General features: G+C 39.7%; 1 protein-coding gene and 1 long non-coding RNA gene across 6 annotated transcripts in view; one reads left to right on the top strand and one right to left on the bottom strand.

Annotated features, from left to right (window-relative positions):
- Nucleotides 1–3,692: 3,692 nt before the first annotated feature.
- Nucleotides 3,693–5,581, bottom strand: LOC117818593. Its single transcript, XR_004632376.1, has 3 exons — nucleotides 4,946–5,581; nucleotides 4,044–4,124; nucleotides 3,693–3,903 (listed from the first exon to the last, which is right to left on the bottom strand). It is a non-coding gene; the product is annotated as an uncharacterized LOC117818593 (long non-coding RNA).
- Nucleotides 4,746–17,120, top strand: part of LOC117818590 (membrane-associated phosphatidylinositol transfer protein 2-like) — a 45,189-nt gene continuing 32,814 nt past the window's right edge. Inside the window, exons 1-2 of one of the 5 annotated variants that reach the window (XM_034691537.1) lie at nucleotides 4,746–5,555; nucleotides 12,638–12,815. The gene's annotated coding sequence lies outside the window, so the exon portion shown is untranslated. Of the gene's footprint in view, nucleotides 5,556–12,637; nucleotides 12,816–17,120 lie in introns of those variants that run through there. The other 4 variants (XM_034691540.1, XM_034691535.1, XM_034691539.1 and 1 more) reach the window with 4 other exon arrangements.

The raw sequence follows: 17,120 nt of genomic DNA, 5'->3' as shown, positions 1-17,120 counted from the left end.
GAGGATTAGGGCCACAGGAAAGAAAAAAAAATGAAGGTCAAATTTTTTTCAAATTATTATTATTCTGAGAAAAAAGTCATAATTCTGAGATTAAAGTCATAATTCTGTGAAAAAAGTCAGAATTCTGAGATTAAAGTCATAATTCTGAGAAAAAAGTCATAATTCTGAGATTAAAGTCAGAGTTCTATGAAAAATGTCAGAATTCTGACATTAAAGTCAGAATTCTGTGAAAAAAGTCATAATTCTGAGATTAAAGTCATAATTCTGAGATGAAAGTCATAATTCTGAGATTAGAGTCATAATTCTGTGAAAAAAGTCATAATTCTGAGATTAAAGTCAGAATTCTGACTTTTTTCTCGGAATATTAATAATTAAAAAAGATTGACCTTAACCCATAACCCTTACCCGTTACTTGTTTTTTAATGTAATACGTAGATAAATTATTCAATTATACGGAGCCCCCTAAGGGTCACGGCAAGATTTTTTTTTGGAAGACTTTTGCGATCCCTCACAACAGTTTTGTGTTCCCTCACAATACTTTTGCCTTCCCTCACAATACTTTTGCGTTCCCTCACAATACTTTTGCATTCCCTCATAAAACTTTTTTCTCTTCCGACCCTTCTGAGCCATATTTTTACTTTGGCTCAGCTACTTCGAGCGCAGCAGAGTTGGGTAGAGTTAGCAAGATATTCATAGATTCGACCTTCTAGGATCAATAACTTGCTAAAAGGTGGTAAAAAAAAACAAAATATGTAGGAACGCAAAACTATTGCAAGGGAACGCAAAAGTCTTCCTTAAAAAAAAATCTTGCCGTGACCTTTAGGGGGCTCTGTAAAATGATATGTTACCATGTAACACTATAACAGGTATGATGATGAAAGACACTATCATGTTGTGATATTTTTTTGTAGCCCTTACCTACATTGTTGTGACATTTGTTTATAGGCAAATAACATTTTAGAAATGTGTCACTCATTTGATGATTTACCATATCAAATAAATACCACAAATCTTGGCGTCCAACTGGTCCTTACTTATTCAACTGAAATGAAAGTGTGTCCTAAAATAAATCTGATGTTGAATGCCTATAATGATGAAGATGTGAAAGTGATGTGCTTAACACTTTATTTGGTTCAGTTCATTACAGTTTGTAAATAATTTAATTTACCTTTTTTTTCGTGAATTAGATGTGTGTTAGGAAATGCACAGGTGTTACAAGTAACTCTGACTTCTTTCTTTAATTGCTTGCTAGCAATATGACAATACAACCAACTAAGTTCAGCCATTTGTTGATATACGTGTGTTCTTCCAAGTGTAACATGGAAATGTGTTTTGTACAAAGGTGTAACAAAGAGAAAAATTGTGTTATTTTTTCAAAGTTAACTGCATGTGATGATGACCATGCTGTTAATTGAATGAGTGTATCATTTATGATGCTGCAGGAGTGGATTGATATGTTTTTTGGGGACGCTCTATATGCAATATATAGAATCATTTAAAAAAATGTGTTGCAAAATGAAATAAACATATTGAAATTAGTTTGTTTTTTATTAATCACATGATACATTGCATTATTAAAATAACACCTCTTGCATTGGTATGCTTTGCATGACACTCCATAAGGACTTGCTGATGAAAAAAAAATCTCTTAATTTTAGCCTTATCCCTTATCGTTTCCATTATAGGAAGTAGTACATAACTTTAACAGTGTAAACCATCTTAGTTAATTTTTGAGGACTTACAAAAAAGGCCAAATCTTGAGTATTGACTAGAACTAGGAAGAGAGAGCACATTTCTCCAGTGTTAGCTTCTCTACACTGGCTCCCAATAAAATGTAGAATAGAATTTAAAATCCTTCTTTTAACCTACAAAGCCCTTAAAAATCAGGCACCCTCGTATCTTAAAGAGCTCATAGTGCCCTATTACCCCTCTAGAACTCTACGCTCCCAACATGCAGGCTTGCTAGTTGTACCTAAAATCTCTAAAAGTAGTATGGGAGGTAGAACCTTCAGTTATCAGGTCCCTCTCCTTTGGAATCATCTACCAGTCAGGGTCCGGGAGGCAGACACCCTCTCCACTTTTAAGAGTATGCTTAAAACTTTCCTTTTTGATAAAGCTTATAGTTAGAGCTGGCTCAGGCTTGGACCAGCTTTTGTCATGCTGCTATAGGCCTAGACTGCCAGGGGAACTGGCGCACTGACACACTGGGATCCTAGCTCACCCCCTTCCCCCCAACCCCTTCATCACTTACTTTAACTCTGCCTGTCCCATTAAAGTTACTAACCATAGACCTTTCTGGAGTCCCTGAGCTCCATTGTCTCGTAGATTCCTCTGAGCTGCCGTAGACGTCTTCCTGCTGCGGACGATCTGGACTCCAGCGGCAACAGCTTCTACTACTCGTCTCATCACTATCACTTCTCTCTCTTACTCCCCTCTATCTGTCTTTCCAGACCCAACTCAGTCGAGGCATGTTGGCTGTCTAACATGAGTCTGGTTCTGCCTGAGGTTTCTGCCTGTTAAAAGGGAGTTTTTCCTCGCCACTGTAACTAGCTAAATACTGCGAGGTGCAATGCTCATGATGGATTAAGGTGGGGTCAGACTGAGTCTTACCCTGTCTTGAAGTTGGGTCTCTGTTCATAATTTGACATAGAGTGGTCTAGACCTCCTATGTTTGTAAAAGCGTCTTGAGATAACGTTTGTTGTGATTTGGGGCTATACAAATAAAGATTGATTGATTGATTGATGATTGATTGTTGTAAATATTTGGTGTAAAAAAAACCCATTTATTTAGAAAAAGTTTGAAGCCATTTCCACATGGAGAGGGAAAAATTAGTTTGACATAACGTTTCCTGTCTTCTCTCTAGACAGTGATTATAATTAGTAAATCAGGAAACTAGGTCACAGGGAGAAGACAATCTCTCTGATGACCTGTAATGACATCTCTCAGAAATTGCGGTGGAGGAGGTGCATTACTAATTACTGGAGCTTTATCTCGAGCGTTAAAATAAAAACTGGTCCCATTTCAGTTCAACATTACCTTAACCATGGGCTTTTGGGAATCTTGCAAACGACAAATTTTCCTAGAATGTTAAATCCATTATAATTGATATAATAAAAACATGTATCATTTACTTAGAAATAGAAATCGGTCAAATCTGAACCTTGTTAACTGGAAGAAAGGCCACCTGAATCATTTAAAAAAGAATATCAGTCTTATGTGCAGTTAACACTTTTATTAATGTCACTAACAAGAATGTTTGGTTTGGATCAGTGGCAGAATTATGATCGAGGTGTACGGTAATAATTTCCCTGCATTGCTCTGGAAGCGAAAATAGTTGGTTGAATAGTTCAATGATAAATAGAATCTGTACTATTAACTGAGATACTTCAGCTTGAACAATTACAAGGACATGTTGCTTTGGATTTCTGTTGTTGTTTCAGCCCCAATGCTTGTGTACCAATATATATATATGAAAAAACCCTCAGTCTTCAACATTTAGCCCCCCCATGTCATGTATCATTTGATGGCTATACAGTATTTTGGCATGGGCCTCATTAAATAAAAACACGTATTATTCGTCTTTAAATCATTATGGATAAACTGAGTCTTAAACTATGTCTGTTATTAACATGGAAGGCAATACATAAAAATAAAGGTTTGTATCTTTAGAACTCATGAAACACAACAAATGTCTAGGGGAAATATGTTTATCATTCTTATTATCAATTTGAGACCATACACTCATCCAGCAGGAGGCGCAACACTATCAGAACCTCTCAGCTAAATAGTTATACGAGTCTCAGCTTTGTCAAGCCCAACATGAAAGACAAAGACCGGAAATCAAGCGACTATTTCTTCAGAATAAAGTTCCCAACGTGGTTGTGCTGCCGTGATGTATGTACCTAAACAAAAAAAAACAAAAAAACAAACATAAATGTTCAATTTACCAACTTCAAACTAGCATCTTCAATGAGAGCAGCAGGTAAGCTACAATTTAATTTGAATTAATATATAGCAAATGTGTGTTTACAATGGAACAGACATTTCAGAAGGGCCAGGCATACTGTACATCAGGAGCGTCAAACTCATTTCAGTTCAGGGCCCACATACAGCCCAAGTTGATCTGAAAAATCAAAAAAAATCCGGACCAGTAAAATCACAACATAATAACCTATAAATAATGAAAACTATAAATGTTTCCGTTTGTTTTATTGCAAAAAAGTACAAGTGCAACAACTGTATTTCTTTACATGATGAGTCTCATAGTGGGCAGAATATTTTACTCTTTAAGCCCTTAAACTTGCTGTGAACACACCAAACACACAGGTTACCCATTCAACTGACACAGAGTGTATTATTTACAGCAAAAAAAAACCCAGATAGATCATAATAATGAAGAAGGTAAAGTTGACTATTTTGGAGCCCTCAGCTCCAGCATGAACAGTTTTTCTTGCTGGACAGTGTTGTATGCAGGGGTGTAGTGCTAGTGTTAGTAGTTAGTGGATCATCTTATAGTGCTCTAAAAAGTCTTTATGAATCTCAGCCGGATTATGCAAACAGCAAGTCATCTATTTTCTCACTTTGAGAAAAAAAGTCCTGGAACAAAAGTGCACTATGATTTAATGCGACCCCCAGAGGACAAATTTGAAATAGTAGTTACTTTTATTGAAAAATTGCAGTTAATGTCTTCTCTGTAATTTTTTCATTCTGCAAAGCTGTTCCGTGGGCCGGATTCGAACCTCTGGCGGGACGGTTTTGGCCCGCGGGCCGCATGTTTGTCACCCCAAATTATTTGACGCTCGAGACTACCAGCAGCCCGGCTTTTGTTTTGAAATGAATACCGGAAATCTATCTGTGCTCGCAGCATCCAGATACTGTTTTGTGTCGTGCCTGAAAGGACTGTGAAGTCTTGCAGCGGTTCAGACTTGAGGAGTGACAACTTACGATGGCGAGTACTCCTCATCTGGTGTCTCTTCACTCTTCCCGGTTCTGTAGACGGAAGCGACAGTCGCTGTGTTGAGCTCTTCGGCGTTATATTACCTCTCCCAGCACCAGCCCGACCACCAGATCCTGCGAGGGCAGCTTGGATATTCAAGGACATTTTAACGTTGCCATAGATACTTTGGCCTTTTCAGTGGATTGAGGAAATCCAGCGCGTGGTTCTCGGGCGCAACAATGTGGCCAGATTTTGTAAACACAGGAAGAAACACGGCGGCTGATCTGTAACACTCTCATGGATTTATCATGTTATACTGCTTGTCATCTATACATGTCGCACCCGCATCCCTTCCTCTGCCGAGGGGCCAAGTAAACGGCGACGGAGGGGAAATCATTTGCTGACTTTGGATGCATACGTCTTAATTATGGCATCGTTTCCACGCCTTATTATTAAATTAGCGACTGCTGCTTCGTGCTGAAAGAAACCCGTGTTGCAGATGAAACAGTGACCCCCCCCCCCCCATCAAACCCGGACAACGAGCGGATGAACTTTGACTTGCTGAGTACTGTAGTGTGGTGAAGCCAGAGGTGCATCCCTCCTGTGCATCAGGTCCAGGTATGTGTTGAGCATTGCCAGCCATCTATTTGTCATTACCGTGCTGCCATGTTGCTAGGTAACTAACTGACGGTGGGTTTACTCCAGTTCAAATTTGATCATCCCCATCCATGGATGCAACGTCACTCTCGGCAAATCTTACTGTGCGTTTATTTTATTTGATCATCTGCAGTCATTGCTCGAAATTAGATTTTTCTAGGTAACTTTTCCTTCGTCCTTTGGAGAAGTAAGGCATATTTTTCTGCTCTCATGCAATGGCCCTGTAGCTGTCACCATGCTCGTTAAAGCTTGTGAATTGTTGTCTCTTTATACTGACTGTAAGCTTGTCTACTAATTGTCACTTGCAATGAAATTACTGCTTTCGAGGCCTTACTGTCTTGCTCTTTTGTTGGTAGAGGGTTCAGTGGCACCCAGGTGCAAGAATGTATTTAGACCCTGCTGCAAATTACAGCATGATTAACTAACCAAGCTTTTTGACCTCAGTGACAGGAGTCAGTCTGGAAGGAGGGTAACCCACATTTGACTTTCACTCATATCAGTTTTTGACACAGCTAAAACCTGCAGTCCACAAGCTTGTAATTGTACCCCTTTGGCCCCTTTCTGTGTAAATATGACTTTATGAGTTTCAGCATCAAGAGTCACTCCACTTGACTCAGCATGGCCTGGATGAGTCACTGAGGCAGTGCTGACTAGGAAGCGGTAGCGTCTGTTGTCCAGATGAAGACTCTGCTAGGACAGGTGACCCCTGATTTTTTCGCGCATTGCATCATGCTTTGGAACCAGGATTTTAATCTGAGACAAGATTTGAAATTGACCTGTGTTACTGCTCAAAAAATCCTCATCCTCAGAGAACATGATGTAGCCCGCACTAAAAAAGACACATACCAAGACAGGTTATTGTGTCGTTGCTGGGCCCTAAGAATATCCTACTAGTATGTACACTGGGTGTAATCCCTCCTTGACATGTTGAAACTTGCATCCTGCCTTCTATGGTTGTGAGGGTTTTGTAACAGGCTCACACAATCAGCTGCTCTGTGATCTTTCAGATTTCATTGGCTTTGTATATTTTGGCGGTATGTGAAAACGGTAATTGGAGGGAGAGACTTTTGGCTGAGTTCTCTTTTCCAAAATTTGATTTCTCACATTCTTTCTTTAGCTTACTAACAGCCAATGTGCTTTATTTTGCACAAATATTCTTGTCTTATGAGTCACTTTTTTTGTTTTGTATTTGGACAGACTTATTCCATATGCTCCTTATTTTTAATCTGAAGCAGACAGCTTCTTTTGCTGCTAACTGTTGCAAAACAGCACTATCATGGACTGGTAAGATATTTTCTCATACCATTCATCCGTGTCATGAGGAACTACACTGTAAACACACTTTCCTGGTGTTGCTGCATGTTCTCTGATGATTGAGAACAGAATGCTTGAAGTGAAGGCCATACATTACAACATCAGCATCACCGGTGATGACCCAGAAATTCAAATCTTTTTCATTTCACCGCACTCCACCTTCCCTACCAGTCCTACCTATTATGTTAAGTTTTCTCTGCTCTAAACATGGCAGCTCCTCAAGATGTTTGCAGAACCAGTTTTGTGGCGTGGACGCTCTTCCCTCCCAAAACAGATACACGGATACACATGTGTGTGGTACATAAGCCTAGGGCTGAGACTATGCATACAGAAAAAAGGCACCCCTATGTTGGCAGTTTGAAGCTTTGATGAAATGTTTCTCTTTTTTATGTCAAGTAATGAAATACAGTTTATCACAAGATTAAAAACTAACTGTAGAAACAGAGGAAAATAAGTTATTCTGGTTAATCTGGTGTATTTCTCAATGCTGCATTTGTTATCAGTACAGTTTATTCAGGTAATGATGGGCCTTATTTGGGCTCTGTCCAAACACCCAGCCTAATTAACTGAAATCTCCAAGCTCCTAAACTCAGCGACAACGTGGAAATGGTCAAGAGAGTTCTACGACTCAGCATTTGTAATTCAGTCATGTATTTGGTGCTCTTGTTCTTACAAATGAATGTAGTTGTTTTTTGATAACTATGTTGTTTTTCTTGTATTGTTTTGGTCAGATCCGATTGAAGTGACACAATCAGTGTAAATTCACAAAGCAACAAACTTCGCAGTCCTCTGGCTGTGAGGATTTACACTTCCCATGCTTTCCAAAAGTCATTTCTCTGTTTTATTATCATTTTAACAAAGATCACCATGAGTTCTGGCTTATTCCCTAAAGCAAGTTCTACATCACAGCAAACACCTTAAGCTTATTGGCAATTCTCCATCTCGTTCACGCTTCTCTTGAAGGTGTGATGCAGATTTTGTTACATATCAAGCTGCTGTGGTACTGTTACAGGTTAAAAGAGCTTCTCTTTAAAGTCATTTTGTGTTGTTGAAGGTTAGCACTCTTGCAGTAATATGTTTTCTTATTAGTTGTTTTAAGTTAGTTTATTTAAAAGACATTAAGACAAGATTGGTGGTGTTTCCAGTGAGATTTTTTAGTATTCCACATTTTTTTATTTAGATGTTAGCCTCAGTGTTGCACATTCATTTGCTGCCCCTTTTTGAAGGATAGTCACACACGCACATTTTACATGTTATCTGGTTTCAATCAGTAGCTGTATTGTTCCTCAGCATTTCTTCACTGACTAGACTGGAGTAGTGGCAAGTTGAATGTGTCTAGAGTAAACCAAAGAGTCTAACAGGATCACACTGAAACCCGATAGCACTTAAACTCTCAGGTGTCTGTTGGATCCGCCACAGCAGACAAACACAGTAGTATCACAGAAGGAGGAAGAGTGGAGGTGATTATGAATCAGTCCATCGTCTGCACAGTTGTGATTATGCACCTGGTCGGTAGAGATTTTTTGCATAATAATTTTTTCACGTGTTTCTTGGTTTAAAGCTGTTCTCAAGCCAACGCCAAAAGCAAAGCAGAGAGACTGCCATGACCTGTGTGATAAATGAGGATAATAATTTCCTACTGCATCCAAATACTAAGCTAATGTTTGCTCATCATGTCACGCAGCTCTCTGCAATAAGAGTCAAATTACCCACCACTCCACTGATGTTATACAGTTACAGAAGAGCCTGGCAGCCTCCTGATGGTCAGGAGAAAAACGCTGTGAGAATATGTAAATATAGGCTGTACATCTGAGTGGAAAATTCCTGACAGTGGTGCTTGTAGCTTGTGAGCATGTGCCTCAGCCCTGTTTGAGTATTGATAGTACTGCGTGGTATCTTTGTGAGGGAGTATTTTTTTATACTTACATGTGACATGCCTTCTGATCCTTAACTACAGCCCCCAGTTTGCTTAGGAATGCCTTTGATTTAAAAAGTCTATCAAAAATTCACTTAACAAATGTACAGAGGAAACAACTCAAGACATACTTCCTGTCAGTTCAAATTTGAATGTCGTGTTTCACTCGTCCTCACCACATCTTTTGGTTCAGTTTGTGTACTATTCATGCAGCATATCAGATGAGATAGCTGACACAGGAAGAGCACAGAAAACAACAGGTGCAAACACACTAAAATCAGCTACATGAGCCTTGCTGCTTTCACTTCCCTGTCTGTGTGGCAACTTATTAACTTCACAATCCTGTTGCTTAATTTCTTGTGATATTGAACAAACCTGTGGAACTGTTGTGTAATGTTGCTGTTGCTGGTGTTGTTTAAGTTGCTCAGAACATGAGCACATCTTCGAACGGTAGTGTAGTCTTGGTTCTTTTCTTGGACTAGACTGTGCACTATGTGTACATCTAATGCATACTGATCTCATGTGTCTTGTTTGACACCCACACACTATACAATCACTGTCACTCAGTATACTGTTTAAGGCGAGCTGATAAGATAATGTAGGGTGTATTTATTCAGATAGGGTTGTTGTAAAACTGATAAACAGCCAAGGACAATTTTCACGTCCTCGTCTTTTCTAAATTTAGTTTATACCATGTAATAAATGGACAGGCTTGTGCCCCATGATCTCCCTGAGGCTCTTTTCTAAGTTGGTGAATTGGTCACATGGTTGCATATGATTGCTTTGTAAAGATATAACTTAATAGTTTAATATACAGCTTGCCATGTTATTTTTGAAATCTGTTTGTTCAATGAACTTGTAGAAAGAAAGATCAGCTTTTAAGTTACGCACACAACAGGCCCTTCATGTTATCTTGGACTGTAGTCTTAATGATTCTTCCCATAGCTGATGATAACTGCCAGTTACAAAGGCTTGTTTAAAGTTTCAATAATTTCTTTGACAGTCAGAGAACACTGGTTTCTATGTGCACTGACAACGCAGAAGATTTCAACAAACTGTGAGTGCGTTTTCTGTTAGATCCCTTGAAACATTGTTGTAACAGAGTTTAAAAGTGATCCTTTTCTCCTTCCTTTTCCTTTTTGTGCCTGTCAGAGGACATGATTACTGGGGTAATTAGTATGATCAGGTAAATGTCGTAAATCTCGTTAAAGGTTACTCAGTCAGATATGTATTACTTCATTAATGTTAAATACGTTACAACAGGACAGGAGTCTTTTATTCTGAAATACATTAATGATAAGGGAAGACTGACATAATGTGTGTGTCTATTTAGGTTGTGATTTTCCATTCAAATGAGCCCTGTAATCCTCAGCACATGTAAACAAACACGAATAGCTGTTTCCATAATTCAGGGCCTGTAATCCATCTTTTGAGGCTGTCCGTGCTTTTGAAACCATATCTGTCAATATCTTGTCGATACATTTTTTTCTACCTATGAGGGTGTTGGTGGAGTGCATCACAAATGTCACCTATCACATCTTCAGGGGGTTGGAGCTATACCAGTTTATTGATCTGCCTAGCTGCATAATGTCAAAATTGAATTCATGGTCACAACTCAGCATGGTTTGAACACAAATGCTGATTATGTCCCTTGAATTTAAGACTAGATGGTGGTAAATGTGTGGTTTTTGGCTGTATGACTAGCATCAGTTAGCAGAAACCAACTCTTCGCTTTGAAAAATTAGATTTATTGTTGCCTGTCTTCAGTATTTCTTAAGAAATTATAACTTTGTGTGTTTAATTGTTTTGTATTTAGAGTGGATATTGACCAACTGGGCAAATTTGCACAGATAGCTTTCTCAGAGAACCCAAAAGGAAATTCAAAAAGTTTCCCCTTCCAGTAACAGTGTGGGGAAACACAGGTTTGTTTGGGTGCTTTTTCAATCATTTGGGCACCCATAGGGGTTTGAAGCAATTCTGAATAATCTCTTTTACAAATTATAGTGTCCTCTTAGGGGAGCATAGGGATGTGTTGCCAGCTGGCTGTTTAAATAATGGTCAAATTTTTCTTTTAATTCATCTTGAGCTGACAGTCAGGCATCATAACAGTACTTCAGATGAGCTCCCATCATGCACCTGGGTTCAAGGCAACCACTGAATGGGACATTGTGTTTTCTCATCACCTCAATCTCCACAGACTCCCTTCCTTCTTCCTCAACCAGCCATCCCACCTCAGCTCCTTAGAGCAGAGCAGGTGATGCGAATGTAGTGTTGAGCTGCCTCCACCCATCCCTGATGAGCATGCTGATGAATGGCACATTATTGATAATGCATCTCCTATTGTCTGGAAATGAGACAAAGACTATTTTAAGGGCGCTGCACCATGTCCTAGTCCCTTTGGATACCCTTTCTGGGAAAGTGGGTCTACTCAAAAGATGTTTTTATAGCAATGGACCATTTCTTTGAGCCCCGTCTTTAGTTTCATTTAATGGAAGAGAAATTAAATCTCGGATATCCTGTCAGGGGAAGGTTATGGTAATGTTTTGTGGTAATATTCATCAGGCTTGTACAAGAACTGAAATGGAAGCACTCTAACACACAGCTTCTCTACCAGGAAACTTAAACAGTAAGATTCAAGAGTATCTGCTTCTGTGAGGCAATGTCCAGAATCCTAGATGACATATTAGGTAATCTAATTTGAAATGAGATGTTGTTGGAGTTCTGGTTAGTGGATTTCTTCCTACTGATTTTACAGTGTGTCCAAATATACTGTGAGGCCGTCACGGACCATTCAAGTAAATAATGGCATCATTATTGGAGCCCTGAAACTATTTATCCTTATGGAATGAAAATTGCCTGCTGTCCTCTTGTGTTTTTTGTCAGTATGGATCATATATGTCATTTCATATTTGTTTATGTCTTGTTTCACCCCACCCCCAACCCTTACAGCGCTCTCTGAATCACATGGATCAAGTAAAATGAAAGCGACAGCGCTTCATCCAGTCACTTTACCCACGCTCCCTTTTCGGTTCCATTGGCTGCAGACACCTGATTTCTTCAAGGCTAAAAATAGGCTCCTTCAGACCCCAACTACCCCTCCCCGCTGCCCCCTCGCCGCTTTTCCTTTTCTTCCTCCAGGCACACAGGCTTTTATAGGGAAAGTCTCTATGTGTTATGCCCATTCACAGCCACACATCCCCATTCAGAGTGGGGTGTCTGTGCGAGAGTAACATCACAATCCTTTATGGTATGAGACTGATAAATAGTTTCTGTTTTTTCTAAGCTCTGGCTGAGATAAGAAAAACCCATACGTGATAAATCTTGGTTTTCCACAGAGCTGTAAATGTGACCTCAGAACCCGACCAAATATTAACTAGAGTCATAGGACCATGAGCATCTTTGAAACTGGCCTTTTATGGTCAGTGTGAGAGACAGCTTCTGTCTTTGGTCACTGGGTTGAGCACTTTTTGGGAAGCCTGCATTAATCGTGCTGCACAAGAGGGTTTGAGGTATTTCACCAAAGGGCAGCTGACAGCCTCGGGTTTTCTCCAACAGCTTTTTTTATTTTTATTTTTATCATGGACAGTTGATTTTCCTCAACGCAAGGTGTCCTCTGAATAAAAACAGGGGAACTGATATTTATAGGGGTTTGGTTACCAGAAACTGAAGACTGATAAAAGATTACAGAATAAAAGCAATAGCAGAGGCTGATGGGTTGTTGTGTTAAGGTGAGTGGTCGACCAATATTGTTTTTTCAATGGCTGATGCCGATATTTAAAGTTATATTTTTGGCCTTTTTGCCTTTATTTTATAGGACAGCTGAAGAGAGACAGGAAACGTGGGGAGCAGAGAGCGGGGGAAGACATGCAGAAAATGGTCAACCGGCAGGGAATCGAACCGGCGACCCCTGCGACGAGGACTGTAGCCTCTGTATGTGGGGCACCTTAGACCTCTAGGCCACCAGTTCCCTGATGCCGATATTTAGAGAGCAGGTTGGGCAATGGCCGATATATAATGCCGATATAATGTTATGTTTTTTGTTGTTGGCACGTTTCCCACATTTCCACAGCACCTGAGCTCTGCCAGTAGAATGCAGAATGACCAAGTGGAAACAGGAGGGATCGCTAACATTGCTCGACAGCAGCCACACTGCAGACATTATACGTTTAATTGTTTTAATTGGCCTTGTTAGTAGAGGCATTGGTCGATGCATATTATGTCAAAATGCGGTTAATAATCCCAATTAATGGATCTGTCTAAAGTTAAGATCAGTGTTGTTGTTCCTTTTATGAAGTTAACTGCCAAGCGAATGAAAACAAAAAGTTAGTTTCATATTAATGTACATTTGAAGGGTTTAACTGCCCTGATACCCTCTGGGTAGAACTTAATCTGTCGTAAGTGTGATTAGCTACAGTTTTAGACTACGGTAGTGTGACCTCCTCCCACAGCTCCACAGTAATCATATCTTTCATATACTCTTCTTTCTGTCCAGTGTATCTCAGCAAACAGGTAACAGGTCTAGATACTTTCATTACATATATTACAGGGAAATGGTACCAACATATTCACACATTTTCAACTTGCTATAAGTTCGTCTGTTGCTTCATCACTCTGTCTGGTGTCTCCTTTGTCCACGCTGTCACTGAACTAGTTTTTGCCTTACATCTTTTTATTTTTCTGCTCATCTTTCCCTCATTTAAATAACAGTTTTCAGATCTGTTTTTCTTACAGTCTTTCACTAAAGCATGAAAAATTGGGACACAGAGAACATTGAACATCGTTTCCTCCTTTGTTTCAGTACATTCCTCTCAGTCATTACAACACTGTTGAAAAGGAAGCTACCGTTGGTTAATTTCAAACTCTGTGAACAGACCTTGTGTCGTAATAGCATGGGTCATCAGGTGTTTTTAACCCTTCAAGTGATGCAGCCACTAGTAGGCTTTTCGTTGGACCAAAGTACAGTGAAGCAATAATCATGAAGCACTTTTAACTCACATGTGAGGTCTGTGAAACCCACATATAGACAACTATATTTAGACATGTGCCTTCCACCCACCACTGATTTTTAATCCTGCATTCTGCTGTAAAGAGAATTATCACCTACATACATACACACAGAGAATAGAACAGTGTGGCATATATTTCGGTAATGGTAGTTTGAATCATAAAGCTTTGCTGAAGCCAGAAAACAGAAGTCAGAGTGTGGTGGAAACGAGCCGTGATGAGGAACGCACAAAAGTGAAAGTGGAGACAGAAGAAACAGGAGAAAGAAGTATCAGCTCCGACAGAATCTCGTCTCTACTTTCCCCGTCACTCTGACTTCATCAAGCTAACCAATAAGGAAAGAGCCCTCTGTGTCTCCATGGTAACACCCCCCCATTCGTTTAAGCAATGATGGAGAGGATAAAGGGTCAGGAAAGGGAATACATTTTGGCCTTAGGCGAAACGTTTTACTTCTCATGTTTTAGAGAGTTTCATCCACTTCTCATCTTCGACAGTTATTCAGAAAGTTGCCTCGACAGTTATCAGAGAGAGCTGATGAAGAAGTCTTTTAGATGTTCGATTTTTTGAACTACAAATGGATTGAATAGATGGGGCCAATGGTTTCTGATAACATATATCTTCTGATTTTTATGCTTCACTGTTTTAACAAAAGCCTCTAAGCTGCCAATGCTTTCTGAACACATACCTTTAACACCAGATATTCAGTGATTCAGAAGCTATAGCTTACATTTTTTTTGCACTTTTAATATCAAGTGTCCTCCTCTAAACTCCTTCTTCAGTGATAATAAGCTGGTTGATTGTCATCCAAATCTTGATGTTTGAATATTTGCTACATGTGAATCAGCAGCATTCTGTGACAGACTGATAATGTAGGTGTTATGTGGCTGCAATAACAAGCCTCTGCCTCATCACTATAGTATTTCATGTTGTCTGTTTTGCACTATTGTGAGAGACTGCTAGTGGCAATGATACTTGAAATCCATTACTTGTTACTCCTCAAAGCCTCTTAGCTGGGCTTTGTGCTGAGCAAGTACTCAGCAGTGGGCTCAACATTAGCATGAAGGCCTTGATTTGAATCAGCATCTTGTTGCTATAACGCTCAGAGGGGCGGATGGAGATGTTTGAAAGAGATTGTCTAAACCTACAAAGGTATTTCCTGCCCTGGGCCGTGAAGGCTACACAAATTAGCTAATGGGATGGACAGCATGTTAGAGTTGGGGTGCTTTCATTTTCTATATCTGTGGAGTTACATAAGTCTGCTCTCTGCATGCAGCCTGTGTCGCACAGAATGACAGCAAGGGGAGATCCTCATTTAACCTTGGAACGTACCGTAAATTAATCTAGATGTAATTTGCATACAAGGTCATCTAATTTTGGATTCAGAGTGAAGCATGGCGTTGATTAGAGATAGAGTCGGTATGTAACAAGCCTGTTTTTGAAAATGCCGAGTTGATGAGCACCACTGAGGCAAAAGAAAACAATGGCTCTTCTTATTAAAGCAGCTTAAAGTTCTCAGCAGTCGCCGGGCATCAGATTTATTAATGTAGAATTTTAATTACAGGCTGTGGGGGTATCTAATCTAAACTTGACTTTTCCACATGTTCAAAGCTGCAGATTTAGTGGTTCACTGATCTGCCTTGTAGAGAGTGCCTGGAGAGTTTGTGCAGCCATTTTTATACAAACTCAACATCCAGCAATGTTTTTGATTTTTATTAGAAAGAACCAAATGGCTTTATTTCAGGTGTTATGATATGTGACATTTTACAGCTCTTACTGATTAGATACAACACTTCAGATTACTCTTTTGTCCTAAATTTGGAGAGTGGCTTGCCTAATCTCTGTGCCGACTAAAACTCAATTTGTTTTGCTGTTTTTATCTCTTGCTCTGCACTAATCTTCTTTGCAAAGTTCAGTTTTCCTCATTGCATCACACACTTGGCTTGTGTCTGTGCTCGCTGGTGGATCTTGTTGGTTCTCTCACTGTGTAAACAAGGATGATTTTAAGAAGCAGGTCCTACTTGCAGGGCTACTGTAGGAGGCAGAGAAGGAGGTGGAACACAAAGGAGGAGATGCTAATGGTATTTTTAGCTCTTCCCTTGTACTGAAATGATGAGTAAAGAACAAGGGCAGGTTTTGCCTCCCACCTCCTTGGCCCGCAGAGGAACATGGGCCTGAGTGTCAGGAAAGTGATGGTCTGTTTTTTTAAAGGTTCATCATGGATGCTTACAGTATATCCCACAAGAAGACACAGCTCTGTTTAGAGTGAGTCTTCATCAATGTCCCCTACATTTAACATGTTCATGTTGCTTTGATGGCTTAAAGCACAGATGCTGGTTAACCATGTTTTTTGGTCCCCTGATCTTTTATCTGATCATAAAAGATCACATAATTTTTAATCTCCATTTGTCTTTTTTGTTTGCTCAGCTTAATTTGGAGTCTCTTGTGCAGACTACATCAAATATTTCAGACTACATCAAATATTTCCCCGCCTTTGCTCTTTCCGTCTTTGAGTGCATTGTTTGTTAGAGCTAACCAACCTGATCTGTTTAATTTTGGAGAAAGAAGAAATGTTTGCTCACCTTTAGGTGATTTTTGGAAGTCAAACAAAGTGAAACATAGTCTTTGTCTGAAAGCCTCCACCCAAACAGCAGTACAATACGGTTTAGAAATATTCCACTTGCTGTTCCTTGGCGGGGTTAAAGACTTATTGATACTCTGCAACTTCACCAATGAAGTCAAAACCCCCAGTATACCATTTAACACCTTAATTATAACAGATTAACGGAGGGGAAAAAGCAGTCAGTCCAGAGGAAAAAATGCATATCCAGTATTTTTTAGCTTTTTAGGGTTGCAGATTGTGTAGGGTGTAATTCACAGACTGTATAAAATATGGACGTAGTATCCATGACGTCACCCATCTGTTCCTGAGTGCTGTTTTAAAGCCAATCGACGGCCATATTGGAAATGTGTAACTCAACCAGGCAGAGTGTGACGTAAAGAGCTGGAGTTTGAGCCTCCTAACCAACAGCTATGTGTTCCCAACCGGGAGTCAAGTCAGACATGTCCTTATTTGGGCAAAAACTCATAATCTTTAATATCTTCTGAACTGTCACGTTAGAAAAAAATTCACCCCCCGTACAGTGTGTGCCGATAGAGAAATTAACGACGTAGAGCCATGACGTTTTCTGAACCAGGCTGTAAACATGTTTATTAATGCTGCAAATGCTGATGTGGTTTCCGGTGTTTCTGCAGCCAGCCTCAAGCTGATTCTCGATAAATTGCAGTTTATAACA

Source organism: Notolabrus celidotus, chromosome 9 (assembly GCF_009762535.1).
Source record: "Notolabrus celidotus isolate fNotCel1 chromosome 9, fNotCel1.pri, whole genome shotgun sequence".
NCBI lineage: Eukaryota > Metazoa > Chordata > Actinopteri > Labriformes > Labridae > Notolabrus > Notolabrus celidotus.
This window is presented reverse-complemented; position numbering and strand designations above follow the sequence as displayed.